Source organism: Psammomys obesus, unplaced genomic scaffold (genome assembly GCF_907164565.1).
Source record: "Psammomys obesus unplaced genomic scaffold, mPsaObe1.curated_primary_1811, whole genome shotgun sequence".
Classification (NCBI taxonomy): Eukaryota; Metazoa; Chordata; class Mammalia; order Rodentia; family Muridae; genus Psammomys; species Psammomys obesus.
In genome coordinates, this window is record NW_026592710.1 from 8413695 (window position 1) to 8422892 (window position 9198).

Here is a 9198-nt window from a genome sequence, read left to right on the forward strand (position 1 = left end):
ATCTATCTATCTATCTATCTATCTATCTATCTATCTATCTATCTATCTATCTATCTATCTATCATCTACCTATCTACCTATCTCTATCTCCTAAAAACAGGATCTGGGGCTGTGTGACCATGGATGATCTGGAACTCACTATGTAGACCATATAGGCCTTGAAAACAGAAATCCTCCTGCCTCTGCCTCCGCCTCCTGAGCGCAGGCATTAAAAGTGTGTACCTACTGGGCTTCACTGGGCCTCTCTTTGACTCTCCCCATGCTTGATCATTATTATGTACTCTGCCTCTGTTGTCACACCCAGATGTTTGGCACTGCTAGCTGCAGGATAATTGTCTTATTTTCCCAGTTCTTGTTCTGTGTGCTTCACCAGCTCTGTATTGTATGTAGTGTTTCAGTCTCTTGTGGTATATAGAGTTCAGTCTCTTCCAATTCCTTTGAGTGAATTAATTTCAGAATAGTTCCACAAAATAACTATGAACTAATGAGCTATATCTAGATGGAAATTTGTGTGTGTGTGGGTAATCTGCAAGCAAAATTCTACTGATAAGAGTAACAAAGCTACTTTGCTGGTTTTGAAAGTTATATGTGCCCTTTCCAGCAAGATCTGGAGTTCAGTTGAAATGACCCCTAGCCCGGTGCTACGCGGCCAGGTGGGCAGAGCACCTCCAAGGTGACCCCTGCCTGGTACCACGTGGCAGGTGGAACATAGGACCCCTGAGAGGACCCTGGACACCCAGAGGCCCTGGGTACAGCTAAGACGAGCAGAGTATGTGGTGGAGAGATGGAAGAGAAAGAGAAGCTGGTCGCATCCCTTGTTAGCTGCAGCACTCTGGAGAGGGGTCCCACACCTCACCCAGGAAGCACAGTAGAGCTGGCGCTGGTTGGGGTGGGGTTGTGGGTGAGCTGGCCCTAATGGTGTGAGTTCAGGAGAGCTGACCCCACTACTTGTTTGCCATGTGATGGTTTGGGCACAGAAAAGTTGCCTTCTCCTCCTTGCCTCTCACCACCTAAGGGAGGTGGGAGAGCTGGCCTCGAAGCCATGAGAGCAGGAGAGCTGTCTCCTTACCCCACTGCAGCTTTTGGGATAGTGAGACCTGCATCTCTCCTGGGCAGAATAGTAGAGATGGCGTGACACTTGTCTGCCTAGCAGTAGCATGATGGAGGAAGAGATGCTCTCCCCTCACCCCTCACCACCTGTGGCAGGGTCAGGAGAGCTTCCCTGAACCTCACCTGGACAAGAGAGTAGAGCTGGCCCTCATGGCCAGGGGTGTGGATGAGCCCATCTCATGGCCACGAGAGTGGGAGAGCTGGCCCCGCCCCTTGCTGGCTTCAGCATCAGATGAGCTAGCTGGGACAGTGCTGGTGAGCTTGCCCTGGAGGTGTGGGTGCTGGTGAGTTGATGGGCTGACTAGCTTAGCTACCACCCAGGCCCAGACCCAGGGCTTTGAGTTGGCCCTCCCCCACATCTACCCTGTTTATGAACTGCTTGAGCCTCTGAAATGGCTGGTCCTATAGATCCAAAACTGCAAGAGCTCCATGACACAGGGCAACAACAGGATATCTGAGAGGAGTCCCGGTGAGGTTCCAGTATTGATGGTGTAGCAGAAGCCAGAGGCCTGGAACCAGATCAGTGAGTCATTACAACGAACATTTGCAAGTAAAGCTGTTTGGGCAAAAGGGTATACTGTGGGACCCACTGTGACACACTACAGCTTCCACAATGAGGTTTTTTTTTCTTTTGAGGGAGAGGTTGCCAGGGTGGAGGGAAGATAGAAAGGGACGGGGAGGTGAGTAGGCTTGGGATGCATGATGTGACATACACAAAGAAGCAATAAAAGGCTAAATTAAAAAAAAAAGAAAGTCATAAATCAAAAAATCAGCTTCTCAGGGCATAGTAGTTGTTGCTCTGAACCTGCCTAAGCACAGTGAGGGTAGTGGCTGAGGCTGGATTCTCACCTGGGTCCTGGCAGGGGACCCTAATTTTGCATGGTCCTTCACAGTCTGTCATCTGGGGAATGAAAACACAAATCTGGAGTTCAGTTCTATGGAAAACAGCATCTTCTTGTGACACCGTGCCTGGGCCCCAGAGGTAGGGCTGTTCCTTATGTCTGCATTTCCTGTTTTTCTTTGATTTTCTTATGTCATGGTACCTTGTTCATAGCAACTCATAAAATCATTAAGCTTTGTGTTGCAATCTGCAGATATGATTGCCTGGCCAAACTCCAGGAGTTGCAGGAGCCGGCTGTGTGAGGCTTTAGGGCAGGAAGAAACACATTGATCTCCTGGATTAGCTTTACATGCCCTTTCTCCGACTAAGCTTTCGCTTCAACAGACAAAAGAACAGAAGAGAAGTTTCAAGGTTCCAGATTCATGTTTGCAGGGCAGACAGAAGTAACACATATAGAAATGAGAATGACTGATAACTGGCCAACCCTCAAATGTCACTCAACATCAGGAACACTGGGAATATGGTGAGACGGTGTAGGAGAATGAGAATGGACGCCGCTCACATAGCATGGACGCCTGTCACACCCATGGTTCTGCGTGAAGGTGGAGTGAAAAGTCCTCTCTGCGCAATTCCATTAATACACAACTCAGAAACCAGCAGATATTGCTGTTAAGAGAGCAGCCGTCTTATGCAAGTGAACACACAAGAGAAATACTTTCTGTGCCTTTTCTAGGGACCCTTCGCTAGACTCTGGGTTTGTAGCCTATGTGAAGCCTGTTGTTCTGGCCTCCGCATTAGACGGGCCTTCAGCCATACCTGGGGTTGGTCAAACATCTTTTGGGTTCTGTAAGACCAGTTGTAACTGGACTTCATCCAGTCTGATTCCTTCTCTGAGAATGGTGCCAGTGTGGGGACAATTTTTGCACACAATTGTTTTCGTCCAGGAGAGAATGTACTGATCAGAACCAGTTTTGAAAATAAGCTTGAAACACACTTGCAGTGATTTTGTGGTGTGTCAGAACCTTCTCTGAGTTCTGAGCTTCTAATGAAGCTCCCCCATGGGAGCTTTCAGCATGGCCACCTTGTACTTTCTGGGAATTAACAGCCTGTCTAAGGCTGTGGTGGCATGACATGGCCATTGCCCTCTTGAACTACCAGGAGCTGTGACTCTGAACGACGCCTTTTACAAGATTTTACAAGACTGAGTGGGTCAGCTTTCTGTCATGAAGCAGCAAGAGGCTCATGAAGAACCTCCCTGAAGATGGATAGGCCGGCAGTTAATGGTTGCTGAGAGAGACTTTGTTTTCTTCATCATATAGCCACACATGTTCCTAGAAATAACACCAACTAAACTCGTAGTCACCAAACTGCACCTGGGCGGAATTGCTTTTGTCTCTATCACTGGTGCCTATCTGCAACGAGAAGACATTTATTCATCTCTGCCCAGAGGAAAGTTCACACACTGAAGGCCACATTCCCGGAAAGCAGAAAAGGTATTGTTTAAGGCCACGTAAACCAGTATCTCGGTTGGTAGTCACAACCAGCGAGTTCTCTGCAGCTCCCTGCATTCTAGATTGAAAAATTAAACAGGGAGAGGGCAAGGCACCAAGAAGCTGGGGACAGAAAGGGTTCGGCCCACTTATGTCAGGCTTTGGTGCAGAAGTGGGCTCATCTCAGGCCTTGTGTGAGGGAGTCTATGTAACCACATCAGACCTCTTTCTGGGACCGTGAGGAGCTGGGGTGTAGCAAGAGTCCCCAGCTCTTCTATCCTTCTATTCTTTCTCAGATCCTCCTTGGTGTAGTTTCCTGGTCCACTAGTTCCTAGATGAGCAGGTTCTTCTGGCTCCAGTCAGCTGACCTGGGTGGCTATATAAGTGCACAGACCAGACCACTGTGTCAGATGCAGTGTAGAAAAAGAAGGTGGAGGCAGCAGCCCATAAGACTGGGTCAGAATTTCAAGGGAATTTCTCAGAACGGCAGGTCTCGTGGGCCTCGAGATCATGATTTTGCTGTGGCTGGTGCTACTGACAAGCCTGTCCATCTTTGTCCTGCGAGTCTTCGCATGGGCTGTCATTTGGCACTTTCTTATTGTAGAAATCCCTTCTGCCTTGCAGGATCCAGTCAAGCTCAGGTTTATTCATTGTCTGACACTGTTTGCTCCTACTCTGGTGAGTCTGCTTTTGTGGGAACTATGGGTTAAAGGTGTTATCTGTTATCTGTAGCTCTTTTCTTCTTCTTTTCCTCCTCCTCCTTCCATTCCCCTTTCCATTCTTTTTACACTTCTCCAGGATTGAGTTGGGGAAATTTCATGTTTCTCCCTTCTTCTCTTTCTTCCTTTCTTCCCTTCATTTTTATTCCGACCTCTTTCCTTCTCCTTTCTCTTTGTTCTTCCATCCCATTTTTTTTTGATGCAGAGTCTCACATTCTAGCCTAGCCTGACCTTGAATACACAACCCTCAGCTTCCTCCTCTTGAGGGTTAGAATGACAGGCATGCATCACCACTATAGTGTACTATGCTTTTCTTCTGAGAACTGAGAAAATAATTTCAGACCAATTGAAAGTCAATGAATACTGTCAGAGGTCTAACAACATCTTCAACAACAGCCTGTTTCTCCCTTCCTCCTACTTCCTCGTCTCCATGTGTTTCCTTACATGGATGTGAGATCCTATGGCCAGGGACTACCTTCTCAGCCTTGTCCTAAGCACAGAGAAGGCATTGCTTGTCATCAAATTACCCATGTGATGTATTCAGCCAATCTTTCAGCATGGGTGCACTGGTCAGCTAAGTTGGCTGACTAACATTGGTTTGGCCTCGGAAGGGAGGCAGGGAGCTTGAGTTAATTACAGATGTCCTAATTCTCAGTGGAGACCCAGCAGGAGCCAGAGAGTTCACTGTGGATTCCTCAGAGGACTTTTGGGAAGGAGGAGAGGGATGAGACTTTCTTGTCCAGGCTGTCTTGCATGCAGTCTAATTCTGCTTTCACTGCCTATGATGGATGGGAAGTTAAGGCAACAGGGGCTTGGAGCAGCAGGTCAGTTAGGAAGAACAAACACTGAATGCACGCTGTGATGTTTTCTTTCTCCTCATACAAAGCTCAGGATCCCAGCCAGGGAATGCTACAACACACAGTGGACAGGCCTTCCCTCCAGAACTAATGCAACGAGCACATTCCCTTACATCCCTTCTCAGAGGTCCATATTCTAGATTCTAACAAGTTGATAATTAATGCTATCACAGTATCATGCCAATCACTGAGAAGGCATGCTTGGGACCTGTGTACACAGACCTGTGTACACAGTTAATATTCTCCCCTTTTGCAGTGCTAACCCTTACCTCTTATAAGGTCATCATTCTTATCTTCATCCTTTGGGCTGAAGTTCCAGGGAAGAGTCTCAATAGCCCCAGAGAGTGAGATCACAGCACAACCAGGCAATGGATTATAGAGCTGTTCCCATCTACCAACCAAACTTTCTCAACAGCAGGCGTTCACTTTGGAGGTGCTTTCTGCTTGGGTGTATCTGTTCTTCCATTTGTGAACAGTTATGTATCAGAGGCTCTTAGGACAGAAGTAACAAAGTAGCTAGGTCGGGGTCCTCTCTTCTCAAAGGAATTTGAATTTTTAGAGGATGTTTCTGATGGGCCAGGACTTATCCCCTGGACCCTTTCTTATTGTCCCAATACAGAGAAGGAAGTTTCTGTTATTTTTTTTTTAATTTAAATTTTATTTTATGTGGATTCTGGGAATCAAATCTGGGTCTTCTGCAAGAGCATCAAGTGCTCATCCCTCTGTGGTGGTAAATGCCTTTAATCCCAGTGCTTGGGAGGCAGGTATCTCCAAGTTCAAGGTCAGTCTAGTCTACAAAGCAAGTCCAGGACAGCCAAGGCTACACAGAGAAACCCTGTCTCAAAAAACAAAACAAAGCAACATCAAGCACCCTTAACCATTGGGCCATCTCTCCAGCCCAAGGGCGTTTCTCCTTAATTGTGATAATATCTAACAATTACATCTTCTTTCTAAGCTCCATCTTTTCATATAATTTAAAATTATTTTCTTTTCCTTCCGAAAGGAACATTTTCCATATTCTTTTGTATCCCTTATTCTCTCTGTGTGTCGTTGTAGCACTGGATGAGAATAGTGAGTAGTAACCATTCCACAGCCTGAATGCCGTCCTCTTTTGAAATTTCCTCTTCCAAACAAATTAATCCTTTATTCTTATATTAGCCTCATTCAGGTTCTCAGGACAGAGACAGAACACAGTCATATATATATATATATATATATATATATATATATATATATATATATATATATATATATATATTATATTTATATATATATATATATAATATATATTTTGGCTAGAGTATTATGTGAACGTCATCTATCCAAGTTTCCCAGTATAGTGTTTTTCCCTTCTGAAGCTTCACAATCTGGATCCCCACTATTTGCTTCCAAACTCTCATCAGAATGGCCCTCTAAGTTCTTCTAAGAACATCCCAGGACTTTCCTCACTGAAAGTTGCAAAGTTTTCCACATTCTTCCAGCAATCCTGTCCTAAAGGCCTCTAAACCACATGGTCACATTTATCACAGCAAGGGCTCCACTTCTCTACGTCAGTTTTTGTATTAGTCTTTTTCACAACTCTGAGGCTTGGGGAGATATCTCAGTTCTGAGGTGGGGCAGTGTCCCAAGGGAGGAGTATCCTGAGACATGAGAGCCCGGGAACCACATATTTCTGAAAGGAGGCCTCCTCAGCAGAGGTGTGGCAGCTCCTAGGTGGAGGTGATCCCGACCTCTAAAGAGCTGAGGAGCTTAGAAACCTTAGTTCTGCTCCTCCTTCATTTCTTCTCTTCTGGGCATCTTCCGATGAGAAAATCACACCAGAGAGTAAATCTCTTAAAAGAGATTTCTTGGAGGGACAAATCCATGTGTGGTTGCTTCTATTCCCAGGTGAAGAGAGCAGAGAACTGAGCAGACACAGGGTTTATATAGGATTTCTTATGGGGCAGAGCTTTCTAGGGTTGAGATTTCCAGAGTGAGGAATGGTGGGGTTTCAAGTCTTGAGCTTGGGGGAAGCTTAGGGATTGGTGGGTTTTGTTCAGCCTTTTAACCTAAAATTAGCATAAATCTGGGAGGGGTCCCACTTAAGGGCTAGAGATGGCCCCTGTGACAGAGGCTGGAACTGCAAGTTTGACAGAGAGGTGTGGAGGAGGGGCCTATTAACTCATGCCCTAATGGGTTTACACAGACTTGAACTCTAAACTAAACAAAACAACTTTCCTTAACTAAACTATGAACTTATTATACCAAGGGGTCAGATTTCTAGTTCTGGTCCCTGGCTGGCAGTGCCAGACCTTGTAAAGCTCCCTGCCTCAGAGGAATGGCTAGAGTATACCTCGTTGCCACAGAGATGGCACCCAGAACTCAGACTAGCTCCAGTTAAACATACCTCCCTCCCTCTGAGTTTCCTATCAGCAGCAGCCATAACTCAGGCCTCAGGTGCTACTGCTTTCTCTATGGCTTTAGCTTCTCAGTTTCTCTAGGTGTCTCATCTCAGGTCCCAGGGCTGTGGAGATTTAGTCTCAGCTGCTCTGGAGTCCTGAGGTGTTGTTCTCTGGAGGTGTAGAGAGCCCAGCAGCACAGCCTGAAGATCCAAGCACCCCTTTCAGGGACCACAGAGGCTGGCACCCAGGGGAGCTGAAGATATGAAGAGGAGGTACCCAGGGAAAGATGTAGGGGAGCCCAGAGATGAAGATGAAGTAGCCTGGCCTGGCTGCTCGAGTTCCTCAGCAGGGGTCCTGACACTTTCCTGCAATGTATACAAAGTTTACAAAGGATGCAAAGTAAAGAAAGGGAGTCTGGCAGGGAAGGCTTTCTTGGCTATGAATAGCCTACAGTTACTAGAAAGGCATCTAATTTCCAATGGGGACAGGAACAAAGAGCAGGTTTTGTGACTGCCAGTAAGCTCATTTCTGTGCCTGAAAATCTGACCAACACTAAACCAGATGATGTCCTAATTATGGATATCATATTTATTGGCAAATTGGCAAGTGGGGACTCTTTATAAAGCAAAAAGGAGTCCTCCAACATTTTCTCCTGACTTCTATTGCAAACACTTTCCATATAAAGTGAATAAATATTCTATCCTTGAGAAACCAATCTGGACATTTTACGAGGCATGGAGAACCTTATGCTCAGTTACTGCAGAGCACCCTGTGATTATAAGAGCATCCCTTACAATGACGATTGGACCCATTCAAATGCAGAGACCTTCGTAGGCTTAGCCATGGAAGGAGAGGTGTCGCGCGCGGCCTTTGCCGATAAGGACGACGCAACAACCGAGGATTTCTTCAGCAGCAAGTTTATTGAACAGCTCTTTCTTGCAGATGGTGAAGGACCCAAACCCCTGGTTGTGCTCTGCTTAAATAGCCAGCAGCGCGACCTGTCCGTCTGTAATTGGTGCTCTGTTCAAGTCTTCATAAGCATATGGCTGGCAATTGGAGTGCAGCCTAAACCCTCATTAGCATAAAGCTGCGCATGCGTAAACTGCAGGGCGGCGCAGGCAAGAAGCGCGAAAATGCTGGCAAGAAGAACCAGGAAGCAGGAAGCCGGCGCCATCTTGTAATGGCGGGAGCGGCTCCCGACATCTCCCCCTTTTATATATATTAAAGGCCATCTCAATCAGAAAAATAACACACCATGAGGTTACCGATCAGCCTGCTGAGCCAACAGCGTCAGCGATCAAGGAGTTTACACAGTGTAAGAGACCCTCTGCACCCTGAGTCCCGTGCAATGGGAACCTGAGCCCTGGGAGGTGCAGAAGTCTGTCTTGAACAGCATCCTGGTGCAATGGGAACCTGTGCCCGTCAGGAGTGCTACAAGTTCAGACAGTGTCTCAACGACTGAGCATGTTAAGCCAAACTTGGGGGGATGTCCCCTGTTCCACAGCCAGCATAGCCCGCACCATGGCCACATTTTTAAGATGTTGCTGTCTCTTAAAACGGCAGAGCAACCAAAAACAGAGGAACAAACCTGTGAGAAACATCACTCCAAACATGCCCACACCAACCCATTCCTTAAAATAGGAAAAGGCAGAAGATAGACATTGGCAAATAAGGTAGTCCCAGAGAGTCATTAGTGGAATCTCCTGGGTCTCCACCTCCAAGCTCGTCAGCAGTCCGTTCAACATCAGGATCAGGATCAAAGTTAGGGTCAGGCTCATCTTGCTTCACCACCCGGGTCAA

At 46.6% G+C, this 9198-nt stretch overlaps 1 pseudogene; it reads left to right on the forward strand.

Moving 5' to 3' along the window:
- The first annotated feature begins 3951 nt into the window (after positions 1–3951).
- The window catches only part of LOC129682769 (arylacetamide deacetylase-like 4), a 39086-nt pseudogene continuing 33839 nt past the window's right edge, over positions 3952–9198 (forward strand).